Here is a 12,638-nt window from a genome sequence, read left to right on the forward strand (position 1 = left end):
CTTTACAATTTCACTTTGCTTCCTTCTTCTCTTCTATTTCCTCCTTTTCCTTTCTCCATCATTTTTTTCTCTCCTTTGTCTTCTTTCCTCCCTTCCTTTGGCCATTTTCCATGACATATTTTGCCTTTTCTTCTTGCTCTTAATGCATCTCTCTGGCTCTCCCCCCTTTATATTCTCTGCATTTCTCTCTTTCCTTCTCTTACTTTCTGCATAACACTGTGAAAAGTGACTTCATTTGAGTTGTGCTTGTTCCATTACCCTGCTCTGGCTCCAGGGTCAAACAGGCTCCAGTTAATGCCATGCAGTTTGCCTGAGACCTTACAAGCAAGCTGTTCTTTCTGCTTTTTCCATCCTTGATACTGAGAAAGGCTGTACAAAGTCTTTATAGGTACAATATCATACTAATAAAGTCACTGAAAAATTAAACCATTTATTTTGCTCCCAAATTAAACACAGACATACAAATTTTGAATTTGGGGTGCTGGGCTTTGTTTTTAGAAATGTGTTTGCTATTCAGAATAGTTGTCTTGAGCTTGACTTCCTGCACATTTGAAATTAAGGACTCATTAAGTCAGAAAATTCCAAAAGTACCGGTTGCAAGGGGCATCTAGAGCTTTCTAATCCAATTTACTGCTTGGCGCAAGACTATCACTAACATCAAGTGAGGTTGGTCATGGTTTGTCTAGATGAGCCTTGGAAATTCTCAAAGATGGAGAGCTTCCATCCCTCTGGTGACCGTTCCAGGGCCACACCACTTTCCCAGTGACAGGGTTTTTCCTAAGGTAAGCTACAGCTTGTGGCTCTTCGCCTTGTTAAATCATCAGGCACAAGCAGGAGGAGCTTGGTTTTATAATTTTTGTAATTGCCCCTCTGATACCTATAGGCTGTGATTAGATTGCCCCTTACATTCATCTTTGCAAGACCAAGCAAGTCCAGCTGCCTTCATCTCTCCTCACAGGTCATGAGCTCAAAGCAATATGAGACTCACTCCACTCTTCTGACAAAGAACTGGACCAGGTGGGTGTGATTTACTCCAAGAATTGCTCAGGAACCATTTTACTGTGCCACTGGCCTAAAGGCTTTTTCACGATTCTTGAGAAGTTTTTTAAGCCACATTGTATTGATTTTGTTGCTGGTTGGACAACTCTTGTCAAAGCAGAGAGCTGGTTGTTAAAATTGCTGGAAAATAATGCTTTTACCAGTACTCACAAAAGTGAACAGCTTTCTAAACAAAGGGGTGTATGTCAGTGCTGTAAAAAAACAACTGAGGAGGTCTGAATAACCAAGAGGTGAACGTGTTCTTGTCATCTGCCAAAAAAATCCTGAAGTTGTTTTTAATCCCAATTTGGTTAGATTCTGGGTTTCTCATTTAGGCTCAGACCCTTTGTATATACACGTATATACTGCAGTGGTATGGTAAAGCACCAGCCGTGTACTCAACCCCAGTACAACCACTTGAGAAGATAACAGCAGCCACCCCAAAGGGCAGCAATCTGCAGCAATATACAGTATCTTTTAGGGACTTCAGTAATGAGTGATGCTATGACACCTTCACCTGGGTGAGAACCAGGCTCTTGACACAACTCAGCTGACAAAGGTGTAGCTGATGTATGTGTTCACCTCCAGGGACTCTGCAGAGGCAAGAGGAGCAAAGCCTTGCACTTGCCTGCAGAAGGAGCAGATGTGAGGCAGGCACGCATGGGCAGCAGACTCACTGAATATGATGGTGCTGTTTGTACCCCACCATTCTCCTGACCATCACGCAGTGCTCAATGAAAGTAGCACTGATGTACTGCTGTCTGGTCATGCCAGGGCATGCCAGTTGCTGAGGCCCATGGTAAAACTATAGATACAGATGGAGCTGCTCAAGGGAAACCTCAGTTTTCACCTCCTGGAAGACATATTTCTTGCACTAATTGCAGGACAGGGAGAGAAGAAGAGCAGGACACAAGCTCTTTTTGGTGGACTCCAAAATATGCACAGTAGCAGGGATGTAGTGAAGGCAGGATTGGGCCACAGCTGAAAGGAGCTTTTTTGGTGGGGCAACATTATCAGAAGGACTACAGATTTCACTCAGCTCAACGCAGAGAAGTAGGGAAGCGGCACCAAGCCATGTTTCCATAGAATCATTGAATGGTTTGGATTGGAAGGGACCTTTAAAGATCATCTAGTCCAACCCCCCTGCCATGGGCAGGGACATCTTTCACTAGATCAGGTTGCTCAAAGCCCCATCCAACCTGACCTTGAACACTTCCAATGATGGGGCAGCCACAACTTCTCTGGGCAGCCCAGTCCTACGTCTCACCACCACCGCTGTAAAAAATTTCTTCCTTATGTCCAACTTAAATCTACTCTCTTGCAGTTTAAAACAATCGCCCCTTGTCCTGTCACTACAGGCCGTGGTGTTGTGGACCGTACACTGGCCAGCAGCTAAGCACCACACAGCTGCTTGCTCACTCCCCCTGCAGCAGGATGGGGCAGGAGAATCAGAAGGGTAACACTGTGAAAGCTTGTGGGTTGAGATAAAGACAGTTTAAAAATTTTTTAAAAAAGGAGGGGAAAAACTAATAAAGAGAGGGGGAAAAAAACAAAACCCAAGAAAAACAAGTGATGCAAAAGAAAACAACTGCTCCCCACCAACCAACTGACGCCCAGCCAGTCCCCAAGCAAAGGCAGCCCCCACCAACCTCCAACCCCCCAGTTTTATTGCTGATCATGATGTCATATGATATGGAATATCCCTTTGGTCAGTTGGGGTCAGCTGTCGCGGCTGTGTCCCCTCCCAACTTCTGCACCCCCAGCCTTCTCACTGGTGGGGCAGTCTGAGGAGCAGAAAAGGCCCTGGTGCTGTGTGAGCGCTGCTCATCAATAGCTAAAACATCACTGTGTTATCAACACTGTTTTCAGCACAAATCCAAAACAGCACCATACAAGCTACTATGGAGAAATTTAACTCTATCCCAAACAAAACCTCGTAAAAAGTCTTTCTCCATCTTTCTTATAGCACTTTATATATTGAAAGGCCACAATAAGGTCTCCCCAGAGCCTTCTCTTCTCCAGTTTCTAACCTCTGAGGTGGACTTTGAGATCCCTGCATGAAGATCGCTTAGCAGCATCATTAATAAATAATCTTTTCACAACTTCTTTCTGGAACAACCCAACATCCTTCTCAGCCCATGTCATTGCAAGACAGGTCCAGAGGATTACTACCTCGTTTTGCTTCCTTCGTATCATAACTACAGGCTTCTCATGTCAAAGCTAATAGTTACCCAGTATCGGGAACACATTTGTGGAGCTGAGGGCCCCTTTTATGTAATTTGGCCAGTCTAACAGGCAATTCTGTGTAATTACAGTACACAAAAATCACCCAGAGAGACATCTTAATGTGCTACTATTTATTAACAATTGCTAACTCTTCACTTGGTATTGAGTCTGCTCTCAAGATACAACATGGCAATCTGCGTTTAGTAAACAGCCTTGATGAAGCTCTCAGGGCAGAGGAGTGATCACGCAGCCGCTTGTTAATACGAACTGTCAGGATAATTTCCTTCAGGCTGGTGGGGAAGTACAGGAATTAACGGTACGCATTATCTACCTGTCAGTCGTCAACACCACGGTCAGCTTGCTGCCATTCTTTGAACTACCAGACTGCACTCTCAGTGCCTCAATTTCCACTCCTGATATCAAGGAGGGCTGGACCAGGCTCATATTAACTCTAAGGACCACTCTCCTCCTGCCCAGCCAGCTGTTATCAAACATTTTCACTAAATAGCCCACTGTCATTATTTAAAATACGCTATGCTTTATTCCCTTCCCACTCCTTCCCCACTGCACTTCTCCTGGCCAAGCTACTGAAATCAATGTTTAACAGGGCTCTGATGAGTAGCTGTAAGCCACTTTTTGCATCCCTCTGCAAGCTGCGGTTTGGGAACCAGCGTGCCGAGCAAGGGGACTGCAAGCGAGGAGAGCTGGGGTCTATTCCCAGCTTGCCCGCAGGTCAACTGCGTACTTGTGGCTCCATCATATAAGCCAATCTTTTCAAAGTCCTCTCAACTGATCTGCTTTAGATTGCAAACACTGGCCTTAACTTCTCAGGGGCCTATTTTGACCCCCTGGAAATGGAAGAGAATAATACTGCTCTCCATCTCTCTTCCAAAGCTTAACTCAGCTTAGCTTTCTGAAATGTGTAAATGCCTTAGGGGTTTCCTAGGGCTACGTCAGGACAATCAAGCACCAGCATTTCATTCTCTGCTGTGCAATTTTAACATGGGGAGGTATGGGAGAAAGAAAGAGAGGACAGTGCTTTTGCCTTAACTGTTTGCGAGCTGGCCAGATGGAGTGTCTGGTTTTTAAATCTTTGCTTTGTTTCAGCCTTTCTGCTTAAAGCATGTTGAAGAGAAAATAGAATCATTTTCCACAATAAAGCCAGTAATAATCAAAATGGCCTATTCCTCTATGGGTACACAGTCTTTCCTTCTGAGACAACAGAGGCAGAAGTGAACTTTAATCAGATTGTGCAGTACCACTGTCACAGGCACTGCAGTAAGCAGCAAACCTCTATCTTACAATGTCAGTCCTAGAAAATAAAATGGTCCAGGACCCACTCCATTGCCCTGAGATGAAGTGATACAGTATAGATAATATTCATACAAACTCACCGTTCAAAACAGAGGGGTCTTGTCCATACTGCCTAGTGGAACATTAATGGATCATGCCATCCCCTGGACCACAGCTGGACGTTGCTAGTTGGCACAAGCCAAGACACAGCCGGGGAGCATTATAACAATTAAACAGCAGGGACAATTACAGGACAGTGCTAGATCCTTTGCCATGGAATTTATTATTAATAACATTATTATTACTATTAGTAGCATTATTTTACAGTATGGACATATGCTCTAACTACATTAAAAATGAGCCTTCTTTACTGCTTCTTTCTGCTTGGGATTGTCCCTTCCTTGTACTGCACGAAGGATAATCAGTTCAAAGCCCATAACTGATTTGCAAGCTGGTCCTTGTATTACCCATCTTGCCCTGGTTTCACAAGTGTGCCCTTATCTCTAGTAACTTCACAGCAGCAGTGCTGAGCACCTTGCAGGGAAATGCGGTGAGATTTACACACAGTTAAAATAAAATAACTCCATGGCAGACTGGGAATGGAAAATGAGGGTGGAATCCAGACTGTGTTTATCCTGATTTAAGCAGTGTTTTGGTTCCATGCCAGGCGACAGCATTTCACCAAATTATTCCAAAACAGCCCACTGTTTGTTTTATTTTATCAATATCATGCTGATGAGTGATGCCAGACCGACAGCTCTCCCCACAGCATGGGCAATGCTTGCCTCCCCCGTGCCCACAGATCCTGCCCTTGGGAGAGACCTGACTGAGGAGTGGGGGAACACCTAAGGCCATGGTGTCTGGAGGAAGACTTCTGCCAAAGATGCTCATATCACTCTGCTGCCTACCACCATGGAGAACAAACGTCTGTCTTCCCTTTCCCATTCTAACATCTTTGCCTTAAGAAAAAACTTCATCCTAAGCACAAGCCGTGAACACTTGTGCAAAGACTGCATGAGCCATCCCGAAAACACCTCTTAAACCCTGCCTTCATTCAGTCCCTTTGCAGATGTGATTCCTCTCCTGTAGGACCCAGGCAGAGCTTCCCATCTCTCACTGTTCAACCACTGAAAATCCCTGCACTGGCAATGGCTCCTGACCCGAACTAGGGCTGAACCAACAACCTTGAAGTAAAAGATGTCTCCAGCTCATTATCAGTCCTCAGAGGCTTTCAGGGGCTCACTGGCTAGAGCTCGCCTCTGAACAGGAGGTGAAGGGATTTCAGTCATTTAGCAGATGACCTGTACACTCCTATGATGATAACAACAGCTTTATTCCCATTGCAATCTGAAAAGCCCATGGGATCCAGCATGTTTCTGCCCACCCAGTTCAATACACAGCTATTTACTGGGAAGTTACTGGTGCTAATTTCCTCTACATGGAACAGTGATCTCAAAGCAGCACTCAAGGAATTAGCTTCTGGCCCTGATACCCATCTCATTCACAGCTGAGTGACTGGGAAGTAAAATTGTAACAGCCCCTGGATTTACAACTGTACCGAGTTGATATAAACAAGATCAAAACTGTCCCCAGTAGTAGGATATTCCCCATCTGGGGAATGGCTGACATGATTGCCATATTTAAAAGAGAAAAAAAGAACAATTTGTCATGAAAAATGAAAGTGTTGTCTTGCTTGTGGGAAAAGAGCAGAGTCATTTTGCTTTCACAGGTTTACTGAATATATTCTGTATATCCTTTTGGTTAGTAGGGCAGGTCGCTATTGAGCACTCGAGCTGCAGACTTAGTTTTGGCTGACCGTTATCATGCACAGCATCATCCCAGTTTCCTGATTAGACAGTCCTAACATTTAGAGGGAAGTTTCAAGCTCAAATATTCATAATTACAAGTCTGACATTTGTTTGCCATGCATATTGCCCATTTTTGCTTAAAGATTGCCATTACTGCCAAAACGTTGCCAGTAGATTTGTCCACTCAGCTATTCATAGATAGCAAAAGTATGAAGGGCACAAGCCTTTCAGAAACTGATTCAATTTTGGTTTAAATGAGTAGACATTTGTTGTAAAAAAATAATAATGACTTAATTTCCATGTCTCGTTTTATGGCAATTCAAGGGCAACCTTAGCCTTTAGGCAGGGCACAACAGGGCTCAGTGGTGAAGCAGCTTCCCAAAATTACCTAAAAAGGCCTTTTCCAGGACAAAGTACTACAGAGATGGGTGCGGAATGATATAAGAAAGACAAGCAACGCTCAACAGTTCGACTGACTCTTCAAACACAACGTGCTTACTCCTTGAAGTGCTTTGAAAAGGAAGATCATCTCATTTAGCACTAATGCGCTGACTCCCACCCCGATGAGCCCATGAAACCCAGCCTCCATCACCCACTTGTTACCATTTTCAAACGAGCACCTTTGTGATGTCTCCCACGCTGTCCTCTGCCTTGGGAGAAGCTCCCCCAAAAACACCCAGAAAGCTATCCAGTGCTCTTGCTTTAAACCTCCTCTGTAAAACCCTTCTTGGTGCAATGCCTACAGAACAATCCTGACAATGGCAGATGTGCCATGACTTACTGCAGATCACAATGACTAATGCCCTGGCGCTGTTTACATGTGCCCCCACACCCACCCATATCCAAGCATCCTTGTATTTCAACTGAAAATTTCAGCTGTATTTCACCTGTTTTGGGTTGGGGTGGCTTTGCGGCTCGTTCAGCACCGAGCAGGTTGCTGAAGTCGTGCTCCATAGCTAAGCCTCCCAGGTGATGCAGTGGTCCAAATACCGCGTGATAAATATAAAATAACAGTGAATCAACAGCTACAGCTAGACACGGAAAGCAGGCAAGGTGGTCTCTCCAATTGTGGACAAACCTTGTGATTCTTCCAAATACATTCCCTAACCCAACAGAGCTTCCCCATCTGCCTCCATCCCACTCCTCCACCTCCCAACAACGTGCCACACCTCTGCCACATTTCTCTCTTTTACATAGCAAGAAGTAGCCACAAAGGTGATCTGGTTTACAGAATTACAGGCAAGAGGGTGGGAAAAGACCTGACAAGCTCAGCTCACCCATTCACCTGCCTCAAAGCCATCTAAACCATCCCCAGCCTGTTAAAGAAAACCTTCACTGATGGAGGCTAGGCTCTCAGTGCTTGACTATCCCTGCAGCCAGAAGGTTTTCCCTTGTGCCTAAATTAAATCTCTCTCACTGCAATTTGAATCCAATCCCCACCAGACACAGAAAGCAGATTACTCCCTTTCCACAGCTACCTTCTACCCATTTGAAGACTATTATCCTCTTTTGCCTCAGTCTTTTCTTCTTGAGAAGAGTCAAACCGTCTCACAGAGTTCACCTCCGCTCACCATCAGCATGGAAGTACCACACCAAACATTTCTGACACATCATCCTCTCCCACACACGTACTCCCACACTCACGTACCGCACCAGTCATCCTGCTTGAACACAGAGCAGAGCATCCCGGAAAGGTACCGCTCACCCCCTTCATTCACATTTCTGGCCCTCGATGGCTCAAATCTGCACGCACTGAGTCTGAGAGCAGCTTTCTGAGCTCTTAGGAAAGGGGAAAGTGGGAATTGGGAAGACCCTGGTGTCCTGGCTTAAATCCACACCTCCTTTACCAGAGCAGTAAGCTGTGGCTGAGTAATAGGGCAGCTGTCACACTTGCTAAGCTGCCTTCATGGCAACAAGCCATTAAGCACTGCAGCTCAAAATAAGCACCAAACCCCTTAGGAACGCCTGGACATGCAGTATCCCAGATGCGCACAGTGAGTCTTTAATTTCAGCTGAAGACAAGGGACTAACCTCAGCCCTGGTCTGCTCCTGGGGTCACTTGGTTAATGCCAGTGCTGCTCTTCCCTTTACACCAAAGAGTGAATTTGGCTCGGTATTACTCACGCTGAAGCACTGAATCCCACAACGGTTTTAAGCTCCCAGCCACTTGACAATGTTCCTCTCCCACGTCCCCTTCAGATGAAGAGATACAGGGTGATGCAGCATTTGCCTGCAGAAGAGTCACTGCCAGGGCTGTGCGGAGCTCGCTGGCTTTGGCTCGCGGGGGAAGAGCTGCAGACCCACGCTGCTGCAATCCCACCGCCTGGAGTTTTGTCATGAGTTAAAGACCTGAGCGAATCCACAAGCGCGGAGCAGAAACTCAGCAGAGGAAAGCTGTCAGCTGTGAATATCTACTGAACAACCCGCTGGATCGACAGACAGCTGAATCCGCAGACAGCCGCGAAGGAGGTGGGATGCTGGATGACTGCTTATTATGCTGAGCCAAATCCTCCTATTATTACCTTGTGTGCTACCTGTCTTCTTTTAATATATTCAAGTGTTGTCTCTCCTAGAAGCACAGAACTGAAAGGGATTTCCTATCACCCTCGTCTCTGATTCCTTTCCATTATATGTTCAAACACCAATCACTTACTTGCTGATGGGATCCCTTAGATATCCGTATATATATACGTTATATCATATAACAATGGCAATCTCCATTCACATCTCCAACCAAAATAAGAAACCCAGGGCTCCTCTGCTCCCTGGCGCCTGGACCGCATCACAAGCTTTATCAGTAATCCCCTTCCTCTAAAAACCCAACATAAATCACCCGTATGTTGACTCTGGGTCCTCTCCTAACTCAAATGAGATTTAGCCCGAATTCACTCTGCAATGCATACTGACAGACTTCAGGTCAGTGATGACAAAGCAAACGTTTAAAAGCAGGTGACTTCCAGCAAAGCGACAATGTAGGATCACAATTCAGCCCCCTCTGCTAAGAGGCCACATTTGAAAAAGAATGCAATTCTTTTAAGAGGGAGCTAGACTGTCAGCTGGCCCATTTGGCCATCTAAGGGCACACACGTCCTCTCTAATTCTTAATCATATTATGAGGGAGAATGGGAGAGGAAAACTCTCTGCCCAGCTGGTTCGCACTCTTATCTTCTCCATGCTATCAACGCCTGCTGAAACTTGGGGCGACTATACTGGGTTTAGTGAAAAGAGCATCTCTGCTGAGCAAAGGAAAGACAAGCTTGTGATTTGTAGAATCACAGCCTGCTCCTACGGGTTGCCACAGACATTAGGGAAAGGTATCCCTGAGAAAACACAGCAGCTGCTCCTGCTGTGGAGCAGGAGATGTGCGAACCCCAGAAATCCCCAGCAGCACTTACACCATAACCTTCCCCAATCTCAGCACAAAGCTCTCCTGAGATGGGCAGGAGTCCAGCTGGAAGTGTCCTTTCATCACTCCCACTTTGGCCTCTCCATATCCGGGGAGAGTCCAGCGCTAAGATCACAAATGCCTGGGAAATTTTAGGAAACGTTTCCAGTTCAAGGGCTCCACAGCAAGAGGCACAATCAGCTCCTGAAAGACACTCTATGCACAGCAGCATCCCGGAGAGGACAGGGTGATTACAGGAAGAGGTGCCAACAGCACAAGCGCAGGAGGCTTGCAGAGGATTTGGACCTCAAAAGCCCAAATGTTTGCAGCTCAGCAATGTTCACCCTGGCACAGCTCTTGCTAACTGAGCAAACGGAGGCTCCTAATGCTCTGTCAGGGAAATAACAGCACTTGGTGCTTTCTGTAGCACCCTTCAGGCTTGGGGCACTGTGCAAATATGCATGCACACAGCCTGGGATGTCACCTGCAAGGGTGCTGCAGCTGGAGAAACGGAAGCAGACAACAATGAAGTGATTAGCCCAAGGTCACAATTTCACTTACAGGCACAGAAACAGCTCTCAGTCCTGTACCTTAGCCAATACACCAGCTTAATAAACTCTTCCCTAGACTCCCTGTACAAACTGGCAGTAGTTAGATGCCTTAAGACTTCGAGCTGGGCAAAACTGAGAACCTCCCTTCAACAGAAAAGTCCAGCTTTTGAATCAAAGAGTTAATACGGCAGGAGAACCAGTATCATTATTAATGAAACATGAAAACTATTGTAAACGTGAGAACCGATTGTTCTCAAGGTATGCAAAAGGATTTGTTCTTATCCAGACTCCAAATCTCACGTGATAAACGATGGTAGAATATAAATGTAAATCTCGAAATAATGTAAAGTAATGTAAATGTTCATCTCGAAATAAAGTGCTCTGGTGTTATCTAAGTGAAACACTGCTATAATTTTCCATCAAAATGTTGTCAGAACCGCTCCACCCTTACAAAATATTTCAATTCATTAACATCAACATTTTTCCAGGGGAAAAGCATGCTGATGGAAAACCTGGATCTACTCCCTGTGCAAGTGAGGCTCTACAGAGTTTTAGGACTTTAAAATAACCCACCTTGTGTCTGCATACACTCCCTGAAGTACACAGACCTCCCATAGCACAGGGCAACCTTTTCAGAGGGAAGATCTTCAAGATACAGCAAGATCACACCAGACCTGCATGTTGATTCCCTTCCTACAGCCTGCTCAGCAAAGATGCACACTGAAAGTCTACTCCCCATGCTTCATTATTTCCCCAGGGTAAAAAGGATTTCTTCTCCTCTGCTGCACAGACAACGTTGGGATGTTGTCAGGAAAGTAAATGTTGTGAGTTTAGAGAGGAGCTCAGAAGCTGTTGTCCCTTTGGGTAGGAAGAACACCACGAAAGGTGCCTTGCATTCATGCAAACTGGAGATAACAACGAACAAAGCTTCTTGCAACATCCTAGGGTCAGGGCTGCTCACTGCATAACTCACTTGCCTTGCCGGAATGCTTCCAAGTCAGCTCTGTAGTTTGGTGTGCTACAGTACACCCCACAAAAATACACAGGTGCTGTACAGCCCTTCCACTGCCTCTGCCTAGTCGAAATAGCAGGGTCCAAGGGAAATCAGGCCCAGAGAAACAGCTCCAGCTTTTGAGCTGGATCTTAACAGCTCTATCACGGTTTAGGGATGTCTGTCTCCAAAACCGATTCAAAACAGCACTTTCAGATCCTAGCTGCATTGAAAACAAGGAAAACTGCTTCCTTTTCCCGCCGCATGAGCAACACTCAGGGCCTAGCCCGGGGAAACTCTGTCCTTGGCAAGTCTGAATTGGCTGCCTGGGCAGCCACACTCATCCCCCACAAGCCTTTCCTGGTCCTTTTTCACTGCAAAGAAGCTGTGACCATACCAGGGTTACAAATATTTCAAACTGCCAGGGCCAAAGACTCCAGAAGGGAGATTTATAGCAATAAATAATATTAATGACACAGACGGATGAAGCTTCTTGTCCTGAGAGCTCCAAAGGCACATGAAAAACTGCACTATAAATGTCACCGCCACAGACACCAACGATGATGAGATGCCACCTCTGGGGAAGGAAGGCAGCATGGGCTTGCTCAGAATGACACTCAGTTGGGAAACCAAGGATGGTACCACGAGGACCTGGGAAAACAACGCTCCACGGCATCAACAAACCCTGAGATTTGCTTACTGGAGGGACTCAGGTGGTAGCCAGGCCCCAGCTTTCCTCCCAGCATGGCCAAAGGATTCATCCTGAGTTGACTCCAGGCTGGGAAAAAATGAGTTGTGAAAATGTAACCCAACCAGCAGCCAGCAGAGTTGGAAAGAGGATGAAGGAAGCAATTTTAGGCCTAAATCCCAAAGGACCAGCTGAGAAGTTAGTTGCAGATATAATAAAACATGCCTGGGGGAAGGAAGCTGCATCCTCCTGCAACCAAGCCCACTCTCAGATGCGAAAATATTTGCACTGATGATAAAGGGCTTACACCAACACTGTGTTATCCAGATAACACTCCAAACACCTAGAACTGAGGGAGCAGCAGTATCCAGCCACTTCAAATTAACCATTCTTTTTCCTAGCTGCTTAGTTAAATAGGACCAAGCACTGTGTGAACATAAAGACTTAGCCTTCCATTAGAGAAACTTCTGCTTTAGCCAAGCTAAGGACTCCTTTCTTTCTTCCCACACTGCCTGGTCCTCTGCCCACTTCCAGAAGAAGGATCAGCAGAGGACCTTCACCAGCAGCTCAGCTGCACACCTGGGCTGGCTTCATTTCAGGCTTTGGCTAAGAAGTATTTCTGCAGCAGAAATCACAATTTATTTTCTCCGACCATGCA

At 45.8% G+C, this 12,638-nt stretch overlaps 1 protein-coding gene across 3 annotated transcripts in view; it reads right to left on the minus strand.

Annotated features, from left to right (window-relative positions):
* Window positions 1-12,638, minus strand: part of ADGRB1 (adhesion G protein-coupled receptor B1) — a 281,739-nt gene that overhangs the window by 72,576 nt on the left and 196,525 nt on the right. The gene's annotated exons all lie outside the window — the stretch shown is intronic.

This window comes from Nipponia nippon, unplaced genomic scaffold, assembly GCF_047370975.1.
Source record: "Nipponia nippon isolate SJK-2023a ecotype South Korea unplaced genomic scaffold, ASM4737097v1 scaffold_1, whole genome shotgun sequence".
NCBI classification, from domain to species: Eukaryota; Metazoa; Chordata; class Aves; order Pelecaniformes; family Threskiornithidae; genus Nipponia; species Nipponia nippon.